General features: G+C 40.9%; 1 long non-coding RNA gene across 2 annotated transcripts in view; it reads right to left on the bottom strand.

Annotated features, from left to right (window-relative positions):
- The window catches only part of LOC114092453 (uncharacterized), a 220,604-nt gene extending 215,561 nt beyond the window's left edge, over nt 1-5,043 (bottom strand). For both annotated transcript variants that reach the window (XR_003582726.2, XR_003582725.2), the window contains exon 1: nt 4,991-5,043. This is a non-coding gene — a long non-coding RNA (uncharacterized lncRNA). The remainder of the gene's footprint in view (nt 1-4,990) is intronic.
- Nucleotides 5,044-20,252: the final 15,209 nt, after the last annotated feature.

The raw sequence follows: 20,252 nt of genomic DNA, 5'->3' as shown, positions 1-20,252 counted from the left end.
CCACCAAAGAAAACCACCATGGACTCCCCCTCGGAGCTGTGTGCTGCTCCACCAGCTCCCTCTCTTCCTCACTCAGTGGCCAAAGATACAAAGAAAGACCTCCATTTTAACTCAGGTGAAAGCATTTGGGACTGAAGTGAGGATGGCATGGATCCCCTTACTCATCCTGAGACAATTTACTTGGGGAAAAAAAAATCTCTGTCGGGCAAAGGAGTCTCCTCCAAACATTCCCTGTAAGAACCCTTTGGGTGCCAAGGTCAGGGACTGGAAGAGATCCCTCAGATTCAGGGTGTCAAGGTTCATCCACAAATGACACTGAGCCCTCCCTGTTAAACCAACAGGCAAGAACTCCCCACTCAGCGAGGAAAGCCCGTCTAGCTGGGGAAGTAGCGCTTAGTACAACACACACCTAGCTGCCACACATTCCCCTACCCCAACTAAACGAAATGGGTGCCCCATTTCCCTCATAACTTGTGGGGTGGGAAATGGGGCAGCAATGACTCCCATCAAAACCAGTTTAAATAACTCATCGCTTCTCCTTCTCACTATTCTCCACCATCAAGGTGAGTGGGTTTCAAACTGTGTCAGCTGTAACCCACAGTTAACGCTTTTACCTTGCAACCAGAATTCATTCTCATTCTCTTTCTCTCTCTCCCGCCCTCTCCCTCCTCTCTCACACACACACAATCAAAAATGTAATGCGACAATCCTTACCTTTACTATATACAATGTACTTTATTTTATTTTCTAGTCTATTACATTCTATTTCATTTTTAATGTTGGTCGTGACCTATCACATTGATTTTATGACTCACTAATGGGTCACAGCCTGTAGTTTTAAAAACACTGATCCAGGTATTTAATAAGGAGCTACTAGCCTGGAAAAGAAGTAAATGAGGATCATACTTTAAAGAACATGGAAGATGTCAGTTTTGCTACGATTATATGAAAAGTTCTTAGAAGATAAATGTGCTTTAACTTATCCATCCTAATAAATACATCTAAACATCCTAGAAATCGCATATAAAATAAACATAAGAAAACTCCAAAAGGTACAGAAAAGAAAGCAGCCTGTTGAGGGAACTCGGGGATGAAGGAAGGAGATGCTGGTGAGTTACTGGTTTTTCTTTGGGCCCCACGTGTGCCAGACGTGGAGCAGAAGAACATGGCCACCTGGAGATGCCCCCAAGCGCAGAGAAAAATCAGCTCTAAAAGACCAAGAAGAGGGGAGCCTACCGAGGAGGGGAACCTAGACAATCACAGTTCCATGCCACATACAGCAGCTCAAGCTGCGGCCCCACAGGCCAGCGAAGGCCAAATGCAAACCCAGGGCAGGCTATAGAGGGGTGCCTCACCAGGGGCAGGGAGCCAGAGTGGGCAGGGCCGGATGTCCATCCCTCTTGATTGGTTGGTAGAATCCCCCCACACCAGTTGGTCTACAGTATCCATGGAGATGTTGTGAGGAGCCTGGGCTTACAGAGCCACCCAACAGCACCCAAAAGCCCTGCCCTTCCCTACTGGAGCGGTGTCAGGGGACGCCTTGTGGAGACTCAAGACCTTTGCCACCTCCCAGGGGTTACAAGGCCACACACGGTGTCAGAGGCCCCACGAGAAGTAGAGGCCAGGGCTCCTGTTTTTCACAGCAGAGGAGGTTCAGAAGTGACAGAACGCCCTTCCCTCCCCGGCTTTGACAAGGGGCCTCCTCATCAGGGGTCCCTTGAGACTGAATGGGGAGCACAGACATCTACCCCCACATGGCAGTCATGAGTTAATGAACCCCCTCCTCCTCCACAAGGGCATGGCAGGAAATCAATTAAAACCAAGATTTAAATGAGATCTAGAGTCACAAAGCATGATGCCCCAAAGGTCCAGGTTTAAATTAAAAAACTCACATACCAAGAAACAGAAAGATCTCAAGCTGAATAAAATGAAAAGGATAATTAATAGATGCCACCATTGAGATAACAGAGATGTTAGAATTATCTGGCTAAAAATATATATTTATTTATTTATTGCAGTCCTGGGAATTGAACCCAGGGCCTTGGGTGTGCCTGCAAGTACTCTACCAGTGAGCTCCAGCCCCAGCCCCAGCCCCAGCGCCTCTTAAAGATCTTAAAGTCATCATCATAAAAGTGCTTCAGTGGGAAATTACAAACATGCTTAAAAGAAATGGGAAATGTAAATAAATAAATAGAAGATACAACAGAAAGTTTGAGAACATAGTTAAGTTTAAAATTTCAACCACACAATGGATGAGGCAGAGGAAAGAATCAATGAAATGGAAAGTAGAAAAAATAAATTATGTCATACAAGCAGAGAGAAAATAAGACTGAAAAGAAGAAAGAATAGAGACTAAGGGAACTGTCCACTATAACAAGATATCTAGAATCCATGTGATTGGAGTCCCAGAAGAAGAGGCGAATGAGGGAAGGACTGAGAAATACATAGAGAAATAATAACCAAAAACTTTACAAATTAGGCAAAAGAGAGAAAGCTGCATATTTAAGAAGCTAAACAATACATCCTAACTTAGCTAAATTACAAGTGTGTTTATCACAGGATGCAACAGTGGTTCAACACAGGAAATCAAGCACTGTAGAGCTCCACATTCAAAAAACAGGGTGAGGAAACACGTAATTTCAATAGATGCATAAAAAGCATTTGACACAATTCACTCTTTCATGATAAAAATATTCAGAAACTAGCAATAAAAAGAGATTCCCTCAGTGAAACATAGGGATTGGGGGCGGGAACCCTGCGCTAATGTCATATTCAATAAGAAAAGGCAAAGCTCTGCCCCTAAGATCAGGATGTCCCCTCCTCCCCTCTTTTTTCCTTCTTTCTTTCTGATTGGTGCATCTCGACTATAGGGAACAGTGAGTTTCATCACGGCGATTTCACACTTAGGTAAAAACATAATTTGAACAATTTTACTTCCCACTACTCTCCTGCTTACCCTCCTCCCCCCTCATCCCCTCTATCTTAACGATCACCCTTCTACTTTCATAATGTCCCTTTTTGTCCTGCCTTTTTCCCCTCTGGCTTCCACATATGAAGGGAAATATATTTTTCTCCCTGAGTCTAGCTTATTTCACTCAAAATTATGGTCTCCAGTTCCATCCCTTTTTCCTGCAAATGACACAATTTCATTCAACTTTATGACTGAATAAAACTCCGTTGTGTATATGTATCACACTTTCTTTATCCGCTCATCTGATGACGGACACCTAGGCTGATTCCATCACTTGGCTATGGTGAATTGTGCTGTGATAAACATGGGTACGCATGTTCTCTCTAAAGTATGCTGGCTTTAGTTCCTCTGGATAAATACCAAGGAGTGGTAGAGCTGGATCATATAGTAGTTCTATTTTTAGCTTTTTGAGGAAACTCCCTACTGATTACCATAGTGGCTGTACAAATTCACATTCCTACCAACATTGTATAAGGTCCTTTTCTCTCCCGGCATCCTTGTCAGCATTTATTATTTGTATTCTTGATGGCTGCATCTCTACCTAGAGTAAGATGGACTCTCAGTGTAGTTTTAATTTGCATTTCCCTGATAGCTAAACATGTTGAATATTTTTTCATATAGTTGTTGGCCATTTATACTTCTTTTAAGAAGCATCTGTTCAGTTATTTGCCCATTTATTAATTGGGTTATTATTAAGAAACTTTTCTGCACAGCAAAGAGTGGCCAGTTTCACCATGTCTATTCAATATTATACAGAAGTTCTAGCCAGAACAAATAGGTAAGAAAAGCAAGCAAAAGGTACCTAAATTGGAAAGTAAAAATAAATGATATTTCCTATATATTATAATACATGATCTTACATACAGAACATTCCAAAGAATCAAAAACAAAGCTATTAGAGCCAATAAAATAATTCAGGAAAATTGTAGGATAAAAACAAACACAAAATGCCTATGATTGAATGTTTTAATCCAATTCACTCACGAACATTTAGAGAGCACCCAATGAATCCTGGATACCTAAATTAAGATGTTATTATCAATGTGAAAAATACACTTCCTATTCTCATGTGTTTCAAAATCAACACAGAAAAATCTGTTACGTTTTTATACACAAGCAATAAACAATCCAAAAAAGAAACTTAAAAATGAATCATACTGCAAGAGTATCCAAAAGAATAAAATACCTAGGAATAAATTTAACCAGGACAGTGAAAGATTGGTACACCAAAAACTACAAAGCATTGCTGTCCGAATTTAAAGAAAACCCAAATTAGCAGAAAAATCTCTCTCATGTTCATTTATTGGAATATTTAATATTGTTCAACACAACCTTGTCAAAACAGCAACAGATGTTTTGTAGAAATGGAAAAACCCTGTCTTCAAGTTCATGCAAAGTTACAAGGAATTGCAAAGGGTCAAACAATCTTGAAAGAGAAGAGCAAAGTTAAGAACACTCATACTTCTGATTTTAAAATTCATTACAAAGCTACAGTAATCCAAACAGTGTTGTTCTGGCATATGGAAAGACCTATAAAGCAATAGAATAGAACTGAGAGTCCAGAAATAAACCTATAATCTATAAACAATTTATTTTGGTAAGACTACCCAAACCATCCAATAAGGAAAAACATTTCTTCAATTGATGGTGACCTCTAAAAGGCAAAGCATGAATCTTGACACATTACCTCATGCCATACACAAAAATTGACTCAAAATTGCTAAACATACGAAATATCAGAATTAAAATCTTAAGTCCTTATAAAAAACAGGGAAATTCTTCATGAACATAGATTAATCAATGACTCCTAGGTACGACACTAAAAGTATGAGGAGCAAAAAAAGTAGGTAAGTTGGCCTTCATGAAAAATTTTACAAATTATATGCATCAAAGAACATTATTATTTTTTTGGCACTTGAGATCGAACCCAGGGGTGCTCTACCACTAAGCCACATCCCCAGTCCTATTTATTTTTTATTTTGAGACAGGGCCTCACTAAGTCACTGGCCTCGAACTTACCATCCTCCCACATCAGCCTTCTGAACAGAGGAGATTACAGGCATGTACCACTGTGCCCAGCATCAAAGGACATTATGAAGAAAGTTTCTAAAAGCAACCTTTCACAGAATGTGAGACTATTTTGCCAAGTCATGTATCTGACAAGGGTCAAGGTCCAGAATATATTAACAACTCCTGCAACTCATCATCAAAAAGATAATTCAATCCTGTTTAAAAATGGTCAAAGAATTTGAGACACTTGACATGTCTCTAAAAATATGTAAAAATGGCAAATAAGCTAATAAAAGGATGGTCAACGTCATTATTCATTAGGGAAATTCAAATCAAACCACAAAAATATACTACTTTATATGTATTAGCATTACTATCATTTTTTTTAAAAGTGAAAACCAACAAGTGTTGGTGAGAGGGTGTAAAAATAGGAGTCTTTGGAATTTCCTGTGGGAATGTAAAATATTGAGGCAACCACAGAAACAGTTTGGTAGTCCCTAAAATGTTGTAGAATTATCATTTGGCTCAGCAATTCCATTCCTAGGTATGTACCCAAAGTAATTGAAAGTAGGGAGTCAAACAGATATGTGAGTACCAATATTTACAGCAACATTACTCATAGCATTGTCCCAAAGTGTCCCAAAGTGTCCAATAACAGATAAACGAAATGTGATACACATATACAGTGGAAAATCATTCAGCCAGAGACAAAGAATGAACTCACAGTATAACATTGATGAGCTTTGAAGGCATACAAAGTGAACTAAACAGATATAAAAGGACAAATACGGTTGTCATTCCCCTGTATGAAATATCTACACTACACAAATTGATAAACAGAAGTATGTTAGAGGACAGCAGAGGTGGGGGTCAGAGGAAGATGGGGAGTTACAGACTGTGTGGGGTGACAAACATTGAAACATAGTGATAATGGTTGCACAATATTTCATATGTAACTAATGCCACTGAATTGTATGTACACTTAAAATAGTTTAAAATAGCAAAATTTATATTACATATATTTTACCACAATAGAAATAATTTTTAAAAACTAATGAGTTTTGACAAAGAACAGCAAAACCAACCTAAAGCAACTTCCACTGGCTTATATTAAAAAAATGACCATTATAAAAAGAATAAAACCATATTTAATTCCAACACATACAATATAGAAACTTGTGGCTTCAAACCAAAACTAAAAAACCATTGGTCACCATTGGACATTACAAGGGCACAACAGAATTAAGAAATTATCCTTCCCTTCCCATATGAACTGCATTCAGGGAAACTCGTGGTTGACAAGGATTGCCCCCCTCCTTACAGAATGTGTTAATAGATGCAAGGTAGCGATGAAATTTTAAAAATTCTAATTTTGCAATCCCTAATGAGATAATGAATTGTCAATCAATGCACAATCTATGACATGAAAGATTAATGGGGAATTTTATAATGCAGGAATTCATTTTATTCCACTGATCCCATTGATCAGCTTTAACACCACTAAATATGAGATCCCAGACATTTGTCTGATTTTATGATACAATAAAAAAAATATATAGTATAATCTATGAATGATTTTTACTTTTAAAAAATTGAACTTAAATCAGATTAGTAAAAAAATGAAACAAAACTGTCTCTACTTGTAAATGATAGGATTGTCTACAAATAAAAACCCCAATAAGTATTAAAAAAAATTTTAACTCATAGAATAAATGAGTTCAGCAAGGTTAGAAAATACAGATAACACAAAAATATAAATTATATTTCTATATACTAATATTTAACATGTATACATAAAAATTAAGAACACAATTCTATGTATAGCCACTCAAAAAATTAACAAAACATTGTTAGATTTATATAATAAAAACTGAAAAATGTTGATAAAAGAAATCAAAGATCTAAGTAAATGGAAAGATATACTGTGCTTATGGATTAAAAGACTAGACTTAGAAAACATGGACTATCTTTCCTAAATAGATATACAGATTGAATGGGATCAGTGGTATAAAATGGATCCCTGCATTTTAACATTAATATTAATCTTTCAAGTCATAGATGGTGCATTGATTGACAATCATTACCTCATTAGGGGTTGTAAAATTAGAATTTTTAAATTCCATTATTACTCTTGCATCTATTAAACTCTCAGCATTTTTTTTTTACTTATAGACAAGTTTATTGTAAAATTTATGTGGAAAGGTGAAGGAATAAGAATAGCTAAAAAAATTTTCTGAATAAGAATAAAATGAAAGGAATCATTCTAACTCATTCTAAGACTCAGTTTCCAACTATACTATCAAGACTGTGCAGTCTCAGTGCAGAACAGAAACAAATAGGTCAATGAACATAACAGAAGACCCAGATATATGCTCACACAAACATGTCCAACTTATTTTTGACAAAAGTGCAAAATTAATCCAATGTTTGTTAAAAAGAAGAATCAGTCTTTTTAACAAACTTTGCTAGATCGATTGAGCATCCATTGGCATAAAAAAAAAACCAACAAAAGAATCTTGTAACTTATACAAAAGTTAATCAAAATACTTAAGTCATTGGTAAATACTCAAAGTATTTAATTCATAGACTTAAATGTAAAATGACAAACTATAAAATCTTACAAAATAATATAGGGGTATCTTCAGAATGTAGGGTTAGGTGAGAGAATTCTTAGACTGGACAGCCAAATACAATATGTGCAAGGAAAAATTGATAAATTGGACAGCATCAAAATGAAAAGTTTATCCTCTTTGAAATTCCCTGTTAAGAGAATAAAAAGACAAATCGTACTGGGAGAAAACACGTGCACACCACCTATCCAGTACGAAGAGCATAAGGAACTCTTGTAATTCAAGAGTTACAAAAATAAATAAAATAATAAGTTAAGTAATAGGGAAAAGATATAAGAGGCATTTTATTACAGAGGAAAAACATGATAAATATGCTCCTGAGATGTTCAACATCATTAGCCACAAGAGAAATGCATATGAAAACCACAAGGAGCTCATTCCACATGTCTCAGCGTGACTAACATTAAAAACAGTGACAACACCAAAGGCTGGCGAGGAAAGGAACGGATCACGGAGCGTTGCTGGCTGGAATGCAAGATGGTGCAGGCGCTCTGGGAAACGGCTTGGTACTTCCTTAAAAAACTCAACATGCAACTCACACTCAACCCAGAAATTGCACTCCTGGGCATTTATCCCAGAGAAACGACAACATATGCTCACATGAAAACCTACATAAATGTTTATAACAGATTTATTTGTAATATAAATAAACTAGAAACAACCCAAATGTCCTTCAGTGGGTGAATGGCTAGACAAACTGGGGAGATACAGCCACACCACGGACCACCTCTCAGCAATAAGGGAACAAGCCGGTCATGGTGCCGCAACCCGAAAGTGTGGACCTTCAGGGAACCATGCTGAATGCTTGTCTTTTTTTTTTTTTTCCCAGTACTTCAGACCCCAGGGGCACTCTGCCCTTAACCCTATTTTTTATTTTGAGACAGGACCTCAATAAGCTGCTGAGGCTGGTCTCAGAACTTGTGATCCTCCTGCCTCAGCCTCCCAAGTGGCTGGGATCTCATGCATGCACCACTAGGTCTGGCTATAACATTCTTAAAATGACAGAATTATAGGACTGGAAAGAACAGATTAGTGAATTCCTTTGGTTGGGATTAGTGGAATCCTTAGGTTGATGGGGTGCTCTGCATCTTGACTGCATCAAGGTCAATACCCTAGTTGAGTTGTTGCACTATAGTTTCAGAAAACAAGGTAAAGGGTACAGTAAATCTCTCTGTATTGTTTCTTACAAGTACATGCGAATGTACATTTGTCTCAAAATAAAGAGGTTAATTTTTTTTAAAAAAAGGATATGGGTAGGGAGTATAATCTTGAGAATTGAATTTTTCCACTTTTATCCAGGAACTTAAAACAAGGTATTTCAACTCCCTGGGTGTCAGTTTTCCTACCTGTGGAGCAGAATGGCAAAAACTAGCTCAAAAGTTCACTTAATTTTGATGTTCTGTGTTATATATAGCTATAGAAAGTGGACACAGGATGAAGGAAGTGTGCAGACAGTGATAATAAATTTTCTCAGCCCTTCCTACCTTACGGGCTGTTTTGAAATAGAATATATGGAAGTGTTCTGAGCAGTGAAAGCATCACACCAATGCTAGTTATTATTTGGTTCTTTTTAGGCAATAAATAAATGAGAGGGGCTGGGGATGTGGCTCAAGCGGTAGCGCGCTCGCCTGGCATGCGTGCAGCCCGGGTTCGATCCTCAGCACCACATACAAACAAAGATGTTGTGTCTGCCGAAAACTAAAAAATAAATATTAAAAAAAAATAAATAAATGAGATCTGAATACACCATGAAAGACATAAAAGTTGGATAAAATAATCATGTTATATTACCTTGGAATATCCCATGGGAAATGAGCTGGAATACAACACTGGATACAGCTCTGTGGCCGCTTGTCCCTACCCTGTACCTCCTTCTCCTACTCCATAGCTAAGGCTTCAGGGCTAGAAAGCCCTTACACACCAGGGCCCCAAGGTCACAATAGCAGGGAGGACCAGTAATACTGGCAATACCAAACACTTTCCCAAAAGCTAACCTTGGGCGTCTCCTCCCATCCTCAAAACACCATCCACCCCAGTCTGTTGGAAAATAAAATCCAAAATGATATTTTAGAGAATGGGGAGGAGACAGAGCTGGGAATCCTGGAGTCAGACCTGAGATTCTCACATTATTACCACTGGTCAACCATGTGAGCCCTAGGACACCACCGAGAAAGCATTTTCTGCCCAGCTGACCACAAAGGCAAAGAGAAAGGGAGAGAAAGATATAAAAAGAGAAAGGAAAAGGAGAAGGTAACCAGGAACACAGAGTCGGGAGAATGACAGGCTCTCTCTGAGGCCGGCTTCTGGGGGAATGGATGGTCCAATACCACAGATAAGAAATTAATTCCCCCCCCAATCATAAAAACACAGCAGCCACTGCTTTGAGGTACATCGATAGCCCCTGAATTTCAGAGAGCATGCAGAAGGACCACTCCATCAAAGAGAAGGGAGACGAAGACTTTTTAATTTTTTTTCCATTTCTTTTAGGGCATCTGAAGTAAAAGAAGAAGAAAGAGGCCTTAGGACACATAGGAGCAGGATGATGAAGAGTCCACTGACCTTGGCTGAGGAAGATGCATGGTCTCCCTGAGCCCAGGCCTCACTGCCTCTAGACCACCCAGCACAGGGCTTCATGCAAGAAAGCCAAGCATGGGGCAGGCCAGCAGATAACTGGGTACAAAACAAATCCTCTGCCTCGGTTGGTTGTACACGTTAATTATTCAAGTCGTACGCACAGTGCCTCACTTGCTGACATTCCTAAGTCAAGACAGGTCCAACCTGGAAGGCCTGCAGAACTTTAGAATTTCTTGGAAGCACCTTACCAAAGGGAAATGCAATACTTTAGTAAGAATAAGTTATGATTGTTCAGCAAAGAGCATAATTTAGCAAACAGTCCATTTCAGGGGACAAGGGAGTATTCCAAACACCATAAAAAGAATGAGTGCAAAGCCAGCCTCAGCATAGCAAGGCGCTAAGCAACTCAGCGAGACCTGTCTCTAAATAATATACTCTAAAGGGCTGGGGCTATGGCTCAGTGGTTAAGCACACCTGAGTTCAATCCCCAGTACCAAAAAAAAAAAAAGAAAGAAAGAAAGAAAGAAAAAGAATGAGTGAAACTCAGAGGGAGAAAAACGTTTGTCTTCAAGGGGAGAATTGTTCTTAATTAAATTTAATTCAATTCAAATTCAACATATTGTTAGTACTCCACTAGAAATATGAATGGAAGAAAACAATATTTAAAACTATGCCTAAAATCAGCAAGTTTATAATCAAAACAAACCAAGGGATAATGATTCACATGTAGATTTCAATTCATAAAAGATACCTTAAAGACTAGCTAAATGTGTGTTACATGTTTTTCACAGAATATTTGAAAATGGATTTTCTCTCAATTACAAACATATTTATTCAATAAGTTTACATGAAGCCCCACTGCATGGTCACCAGTGTATTGAACATAGTTGCAAAGATAACTATGCTGGACTGGGGTTGTGGCTCCGTGGCAGAGTGCTTGCCTAGCACATGTGAGGCACCGGGTTCAATCCTTAGCACCACATAAAAATAAATAAGTAAAATAAAGGTATTTTTTTAAAAGATAACTATGTTATAGTTAAATATGGGGGGAAAGTGGGTAAATAATTACAAAATGATACCTGGAAGGTGTTAGCACAAGACAGAATCAAGGATGGTGAGGAGGGAGCCCTGGAAAGATGGAGTTGGGAAGGAAGGGTGGGGGAGGTAAAAGTCAATGGTCACTTCTTAGTCATGACACATAACTGGCTTCAAATAGGAGGAGGGATTGGACAGGCAGGAACTCAGTGAGTGAGTGAATGGTGCTGAACAAGTTCCCAAACCATGACTGTATTTCTCTGACATCCCCCGGCTGCATTTGATTGACTTCCCCAAAAGAAGAGCACATCAGCTGGTTTCCTCCATGGAACCTGCTTTATTGAGTTTAATGAGACTTGTGGCAAATGTTTCACTACCAATTTCCCTGTCTAGTTTTTGCCTAACACAGTATTTATCTGAGAGTAATTGCAAGGAAATATGTCATCGCCTTGATTCAGGCTGTGATGTTCCATCGCTGGGCCTCTCGACTCTTTCCTATCATTTTGGCACTGAACACAAACACCAGTGACTCTCAGGCAGCCATGCCTGGATCTGATTGTTAGACAAGCTCGTCTTGCCACCTCTCAACTGTCCATCCTGTTTCTGGCCTGACACATGATACTAGGTCTCCTTTATGTCCTCTTATGATATTTCCCAAGACAACTGATACATACCAAAGTCTGAGCAGTCTGCATTTGACAAGCTACAATGGGGATTTCACATTGGGAACCAGGGGGATCTATCTGCAGCCAAAAGCCCATTTTTTTTAAGTGAGGCAAGAGTAAAATCAAAGCCACTGGCTAAATGTCCCAAGCCCACAGTTTTCTCCTTTATTCACATTTTCTGTTATGCTCTTGGAGACATGCCCATGCACTGATGAACAATTGTATTCTGCATTTTGCCTTCTGCTTTGTTTGTGGAGACCTGGAGAGATTTGTGGACAGCAGGATGAATTATGTGAGGGGATGTGACTATTCTTTACTGTTCTGGGTGATGAGAACTGGAAGCCCATGGACATCTAGAGAAATTATTTTCAGAATATGAGCAGCGGTGGCGGATCATGTGATGAACTCTGGGTACAGGAATAAATTATGGTCTGCAACAGCTTGGACATTCGTTATTCCTGATGGAGCTGGGTCCTCATTTGGGTTTGGAGATTGTTGTGATGTATGTACCTCCGGTAGAAAATTCCTCAGCCCTTTGTTACAAAATGAACTCATGAGCTGAAGGTAAGATGTGAGCTACCCATCATGCTGAATTTGGAAGAGGTTGCTTTCCTTGCTCTTATTTCCTCATTTACAACACTTTGGAAAAAGGTCCTGCAAATTAACCCCTTCATTCATACATGAAGTCATAGGAAACTCTGTGTTAGACGGGGTTATGTGAATTGCAAAGTCCTTCCTTTCAACTTACAAAATCCATTTGATGCAAAAAAATGTTTCACAAGGATAATTTGAAGGGTTTTTAGTTTAGTTTAAGACCTGTTATAGTAATAACAGGTCTTACTTTTCATTGGATAAAACCATTAAAAATTGAGCATTTCATTTGGGGCCACGGTAGATACACGCTGAACCCAATTAGAAGATGTCCTGTCTTGATTATATGATGAAAGTCTAGGTGATCCTCTGATGTCGACTTTTCATTAGTTGAGACTTCCATCTCAGAATAAGCTATTTTTTAAAAAACCAAAATAGAAAGTTCCAGTTTGCTGGCACAAAATAGCATCACTTTCCTCCTTCCTTTCCCAGTAATAACTATCTCGAGGCACAGCACAATTTATTTTCATCAATCATGATCTCATTTATGGCTTCATGCCCACTGGTCCTGGTTATGCCCAAGGGCATTTGGGAATGTGTCCAATGGCAAGGGTAGTCACTTACAATTTTATACCTGTGAGCTTGGGTGAGAGGGGATGTACAGCTGCGGTCCTGTGGCTCCTTGGCCTAGTGACACAGCAGGATTTGACCACCTTGCTTAAGAGAGGTTACCCAGCACTGTGTGTGTATCTCATCTGTGTCAGAAGATGCCAAGGAGTTCAATCTGCATCAAGAGCTCAGTTTTGGCAGATTGTTGATTGTGTTTTCCAGTGGTCTGTCAAAGTTCCTATCCTGAGGATCTTATGATATCTAAAGATGTATATATTGGTCAGCAGAAGGACCACCATTAGTGCCCAGCTGTGGTCTCATGTACAGAAACCAGGATATTTTCTGCTTGTGGCTCCCCCTGGAGACTCCTGCTCTTCTAGCACAAATGTGTCTAATAGGGCTTTCTTTGGGATCCCCAAAAGAACAATGGATGAGTAGATTCTCTACTGGGGCTGAGCAAGTAACAATCATCATTGAAGAAAAGGTGATGTGGCATTATACAGAAAACCTCCCTCTGAGCTGGCCTGCTAACCTCGAGCCTGGGGTAGCAGGATGTTTACTCTCTAGAAGCATCTTCCCTCCCCTTATCCAGAAGCGCAAACAACCTGGGATGCCTGGGACTGGTTTCTCAGCCAGCTCTATTGTGATCTCCCTGAGGTCATTGACAACTAAAGCCCAATTATCCAGGTAGTACCCACAGGCCAACGACTCTGGGATTTACCAGCCAATGACTCCACACCTAGAATTTTGCAAACTAACATTACAGCAATGAAGCTGTGACGTAAGCAGCATGATGCAGTACACCACATACAGAATGGATAAAATCTTGCAAGCGAAGTACACGGGACTCAGGTTTCGACTATAGCACTCACTATCTGGGTAACCCAGGGCAAGTTACTCAACCCTTTTTTCATTTTCTCCTCCATCCACTCACTTGTTTGACAAGTCCATATTGAACAACTGCTACAGATGAGGTGCCATTCTAGGGGATGGGGACAGATGAACAAATTTGCCTGAAGTCTGCAGTTCTTTGGAGAGACAAAAGAACAAAATAAACAGGCAAAACATAAGAATGTTAGGTGGTGAGAAGGGTCTTGCAATAGAGCAATGCCTACTTAGAATCCTTGTGCAGATTAAGTGAGAGGATGTCTGTGCCTCAGGAAGCTCCCCATTGCTCCTGACCCTGTTGTTAGGAAGCTCCCGCGGGGACATGTCTGCTGGAGCCCATCACCTCTGACAACAGGAGCTCAAACAGACCAAAAAGATCACACCAAATGTGGGCTGGAAAGGACGCTCCTCTGACCCAAGACTTCCAGGACCTTCCCCTTTCTTTCTATAAACTCACAGATTCAGGTCCTCGCTAGACCTGCTGTGACCCACCCAGAAGATGACAAAGTTTCCTCTTCTCTAATACTGATGCAAACAATCTTTCTGACCTTTCCATCTGGTCAGTTCTTCTGCTACCTCCCTAGAAATCAGGTGTTCATCTTAGGCACTTTACAAGGTCCCCAGTAGCATTGTTCCTGGTCTGTGTTCCTGACTCCAGAGTGCCTGGAATCCAAACATTCCCATCCGATTCTTTTCCCTCTAGATTCTAGGTCTAGTCTGCCACCCTCTTGGAGGTCCCCTAGAGGACTTTTAAGAGGTCTCCTTGAGGCCTTCATTACTCAAACTGTGCTCATGGATCATGAACATCAGCAACATTTGAAAATTTTTATTTAAATTTAGAAGTTCAGAGCTTCTGGACAAAAATCTTCATTTTAGCATGATCTATACGCATATTAAAATTCAAGAAGCACTGCTCTTGGTCCATTTCTCTTGCAAAGATAGGATAATTGGTGTTAAATAATGAAAATGAAATAATAAACAACAATGACAATATCATTACTACTACCACCAATACTAGTAACAGGATTTATTGGGAGTGTGCTGCGTGAAAGGACCATGCCTAAGGGTGCACATTAAATTAGTTCCTTTAGTACCTATTCAAGTGTCCCTTTTTCTACATGACACTCAGGATCTCCCATCTCTAGATGTCCCCTGTTCCATACTCCACATGGAAAGATTAACTTTGGGGCATAAACCCACAGACAATTCAGACATCAGAGAAACTAGAGGCCTCATAGGACACAGAGTTCCTACAAGTAGTAACGGGTAGAGCTGCTGGAGCAGGCCAGACCCACAGCCGGCCGAGGGGAGACTGGAGGAATCAGAATGGAGTGCGGAGGCAGGAAGGAAGGAGAGGCAGAAAGGTAGGCCCTGGGAACAAGCAGGGGGAGCCTGTCTCAGGCTCACTGTTGTTACCCACTTAGCTCCTGATCCATCCAGGAAGAGCCCAGGCTGTGACCTGCAGCCAAACACGACACTGTCCAAAAACACACACACAAACCCCACAAGCCATTGAAAATGTGTGGGAAGAACCCAGGAGGGCGCAGCCCAGGATTGACCTGGATTAGACTAGAGGAAACAGACTGTTCGCTGTGGCTGAGATGGGACCAGAATCTAGGTGAAGCGCCACTCCACCCTGTCTCCTCTCCACAGGATGGCGTCTTCTTGTCTCCGCTCATGCACCTACTGCCCCTTAATTCCTAAGGACAAAAGCCCCACCAACAGCAGGATACTGCAGGAGGCTCCAGTTTGCCCTGTGATTGGGCCACAGCAGAGGAAGCCTAGGTTGTGTAACCTTGTGGGTCAGGCCACGGTGGCCCATGTCCATAGACACAGCCCTTAACATTGTCTGTAATAAGTGGTCTCTTTAGAGCTGAGTGGAAAGGGGGCTATAGATGAGCCTCAAACCCTGCCCTCTGCAGCACCCCCCTACCTCAGAGAGCCAGGAGTGTTGCTGCCAATGTGAAAGACCCAAATACCAGACCTGCTGTCCTTGAAGTCAGGGAGTAACACTTCTCTCTCTGGGCAAGGGCAAGTGTGGTGCCAACACATTATGGGAAATGAGTACCCCATGATTAAAGAAAAGAAACCGGGAGTCGCTTATGGACAGAGATGCAGTCAGGGTTAACTTTTCTAAAAGTAAGACTGTTTTCAGTAAAGATTTTCTCTCTGTTCAAATAAAGAAAACCAAAGACCAAATAGATAGGACCCCAAATCTCCCTCCTTAGCTTTTAGAAACTTTTTCTACTGATGTCACAGCCACAGCCCAGTTGACAGGAGTAAGTCACGTGAGTGTTTAACCCCTTCTATTCTGTATGCTTGTCTCAGGGAAGGACATGCTTGACTTCAGTATATCCCACCCAGTACAACAACATCTGGGACAAAATAGGCGCCCATCAAATAGCTGTTTAATTGGAAATGAACTTGAACTCCAAGCCCTATCACCAAGTTAAACTGGAGACCAGCTTTGATATTCACTGTTTCTATCTCAAGGCCTTGCTTTCTAGGTCATTGATACCTGCTCATAGGTATGATGGGCTTCAGCAGGTCCTCAGCTAGGAACTAAGGCTACAGCAGCTGAAGTATACACTCATTTGAGCTGTCAATCACGACCTAATACGCTTAACCTAGCGATGTATTGATCCTGGTTGCCTGGAAGTGCACTTGAAAAGGGCTAGTGACATTTCCAAGGAGAGACAAGATACTTTCAAGTCAATTAGAAACATCAGAGGATTCCATGCACAGGGAGGAAGTCATCTCTAAGGAGCAGCCCCTAAGGATAGGAATTGAATTAAGCCTCTTTTTATACACCAAATCTTCTAATAACCTCCAACATCTAAGAGATACGGTTGCTTGCCCCATCACACATGCCACAGTCAAGGTGCCATGCCTTGTGCACAAAGTGGCTCTGATTGTCAGAAGGACAAATGCAGAAAATATTACCTCCCTTGGAATTCTAGTCTAAGTACCTAGAATCTCAGGTTTGAAAGACAGGTGCTTTGACTTTATAACTAAAACATAATCCCTTCTATTTGCAAAGTACTCTGTATTTCTCACAGAACTTTAACCTCTCCTTTAACCCCACTAGTACCCACTATAACCCTATAAGAGAGAATGGACAGTCATAATTATGCCCAGATGAGAGATGAATAAATTGGGGTCAAAAAAGATACACTGACTTGGTTAAATTCACACAATTAGGTAGTATCCAATTTTTAACTACAATACAATTATCCCAAGGACCTCTCCATTAAATATCACATGGTTGAACTTTTAATGGGGAGTAGGGGAAGCCTGAGGAAGACCAGCTAGTGTCGGGACTTCAGTTCTGTGCATGAAGAGCTGGCGAGTGAGCTACAGGGTCATCCATGGGATCTGCCTGTGGCCTGAGCACAGACTTCCAGTCAGGCAGACAAAGCCTGCTCTGGGACATGAGAGAGCCACCAGAAGCCAGGAGCCCCAGGGACAACCTGAACACATGGGGCAGATTTAGAAGTATGGAGTCTGGTACTTATACAACCCAGAATTCCCCTTAGAAGAGAACACAAAGCTAATCAAAATTAGATATAAAAGCAAATGTTTATTTAGAATGAGAAAACAAATCACAATGAACCATACATTTTAAAGCCAACACATCAAAACTATGTTAAATAATCTAACCCCTTTACTGATTGCCTGACGCAACCCTACTGGGCTTCTTTTTTCATACACTACTAACATATAATCACCTCTTTCTATGGCAATGATTTTATAGCAATTTCTATAGAGAAAATAGAAAGATAATCTAGTGTTTCCTCCAGCATAACTGATGAGTATTCGCTTTTGTTATTGATAATTTTAAAAATATTCAGCTCTGTAATTTGTAATAGCAATGTCATGTAAACTTTTAGGATTGTTGACGCAGTTGGAGAAACGTCTATCAAGTTTCTTTCTAGGTTTAAAAGACTCTCCCGTAGACTAACTTCTAACTGTATATTCCAAGCCACACTTCTTCTCTACTAACCACATCAATCTAGTGCCACGTGCCACAGGACGCTGTTGCGTCATGATATGACGTCCAGCCCTAAACTTTGGAGATGGATGAGTCAGCAAATTGGGTGGCAGAAATATTCCTGGAAGTGCTTCCTATATTGGGGAAGTCAGCAGTGACAATTGTGCTTAGCAGTGGCGGTGACCACCATGAACACATCCACCCAGCCCAAACTAAATAGAGGTCACTTTGGTTTCCCTCAGCTGGAGTCCAAATTGCCCATGAACATGCAAATGAGACAGTGAGGAGCTGTTTTAATTGAAGGAGACGGTGATCTCAACCAACTGCTGAAGAAAATATAAAAATATCCAAAATGCATAATCATATGAATATGTCCCAGACCTTGAAAGGGGCCAGTACTAGTGAGGAGGTACCAATGTCCCTTTTGCTCTTGGTGATTTTTCCCATCAATAAAATGAGTTCACCAAACATTTCTACCCTCTGCAAAGATATAAGGATGCCCTGGATTAGAGATGAATTCACAGGGTCTGAACACCAGTTCTTAAAGGCTCATCCAGAACGCCTGGAGTCCACCACGCCTGTCCTCAGCTCCAGGGTGGGAGAAAACACCAGATAAGTGAGTACTGTGGGGTATAGAAAGCACTTTGAGCTCCTTAGAGCAAGAACAATAAATGCAAGTCAAACAGAAAAATATAAATGGTTGTTTTGTAGGCTCCCTAGGGTCTGCTACAAAGCCTGCTTCACTCTGAAACCGAAAGACCAGCCAATTAATCCTACCGCACCCTGGCATCCTAGTTTCCTGTTCTTCCCATGCCCAGGCCTTCATGCAGATCTGGATAATTGGCCCTCTCCTCTCTCCAGCCAAGCCAGGCAGTGCAATCTCGCTTTACTCCAACAAATCTCCTACCGCCCCAGGAGCTGCTGCCACTCACTGTTCCTTTAAGGGTCTTAACAAAACTCACTTAATCCTCCTGGCATGGGATCCAGCTGCAGCAGGGCAGGTTTTATGGACTGTGTAATCACAGGATTTTGTGGCCATCGTTACAGGCCTCCAGCTTCCTTAGCATGACATACACCACCTCCTGCCACCCTGGGCATCCGGGATCTCCCTCAGCCTTGCTGTCCCTCTGCGGCTGCTACCCCACCACCTCTCTGCTCCGGTTGAGTTCCCTGTCATCTTGTGCAGAATGCAGGAGGGAGAAGGGAGGGGAATCCAAGGAAAGGGAAGACAGATGCAGAGAGAAGACAGAGGCAGAGGTGGGGAGAGGAGAAGAAAAAGTTAGAGAAAACTGTATCAAGTCCCTAAGGAAATCAGATGGAGATGTTCTTTTAACTCAGCCAAAGGAAAGAGCGCGCTTGTGTTTTTAAGCCTGCAGGCTGTTGGCAAGGAAAATAAACCTCCTAACAGCTCAGGAGCCAATGGCAGCAAAGAGGAATGGTGGGAAGAATGAGGACAGGTGAGTGGGTTTTGTTTTTTTCCTTGGGGGCTGGGGGCAGAATGAATGCATTTTCCCTAAAGGATACTAGAAGTATCCTTTGAATACACAGTGTTATTTTACTCTGCAATACTTGGCATGAACAGTCTTTACTTCTTTCCCCACCTAGATTGAAGAACAGGGAATTAAACCAGCATTTACATTTATGTAGAGATTGAATGGATGAATCCTGAGTGCATTTGGACCTGGGAGGTCACAGAGGGGCTTCACCGTATGTCAGACCCAAATGTTATTATTGTCATCAATGTCACCAACAGCAGCAGCAGCACTTTCATCATTATTCATCTGTTGGTTCCCAATACTCACAGCTTCCCTTCCCACCCTAAGTCCTCTACTTTAACAGACCCCAGAGCACAACAGAATGGAATCTTGCACGTACCTCTCACTTAAGAAATGTCTTCCAGGTGTGCGATTGCAGAGACTCTGGTGTGAAGTAACAAAATTTAAACCAAGAATCTCCTGAAAAATGCCAGCACTGTTTATCTAAGTACTCAGGAACGATGTGCGGATCACATGCAAATGAACCCATGGCCCTCTTAACTAATTTGATACACCTGGATGTGGCTCTTAGGAAAAACCTAATGGAGACACCTGCTATGAACACTGAAAGAATGGTCCCCTTGGTGGTATTTCACCCCTTCTGTTTCTGCTACCAGTTCCAACTAGGGGAAGTAATGAGCTGGTGCAAAACAATAACTAAGGGTTGGTTAAAAAAAAATAGTAACCACTGAATTTCATTCAAGCTGTCGTTATTTTGTGCTGAGAAATTACCAGGAGGCATCCAGTTTCACA

Source organism: Marmota flaviventris, chromosome 12 (assembly GCF_047511675.1).
Source record: "Marmota flaviventris isolate mMarFla1 chromosome 12, mMarFla1.hap1, whole genome shotgun sequence".
Lineage (NCBI taxonomy): Eukaryota > Metazoa > Chordata > Mammalia > Rodentia > Sciuridae > Marmota > Marmota flaviventris.
The sequence above is the reverse complement of the archived record's forward strand: the minus strand, read 5'-3'. Positions and strand labels throughout refer to the sequence as shown.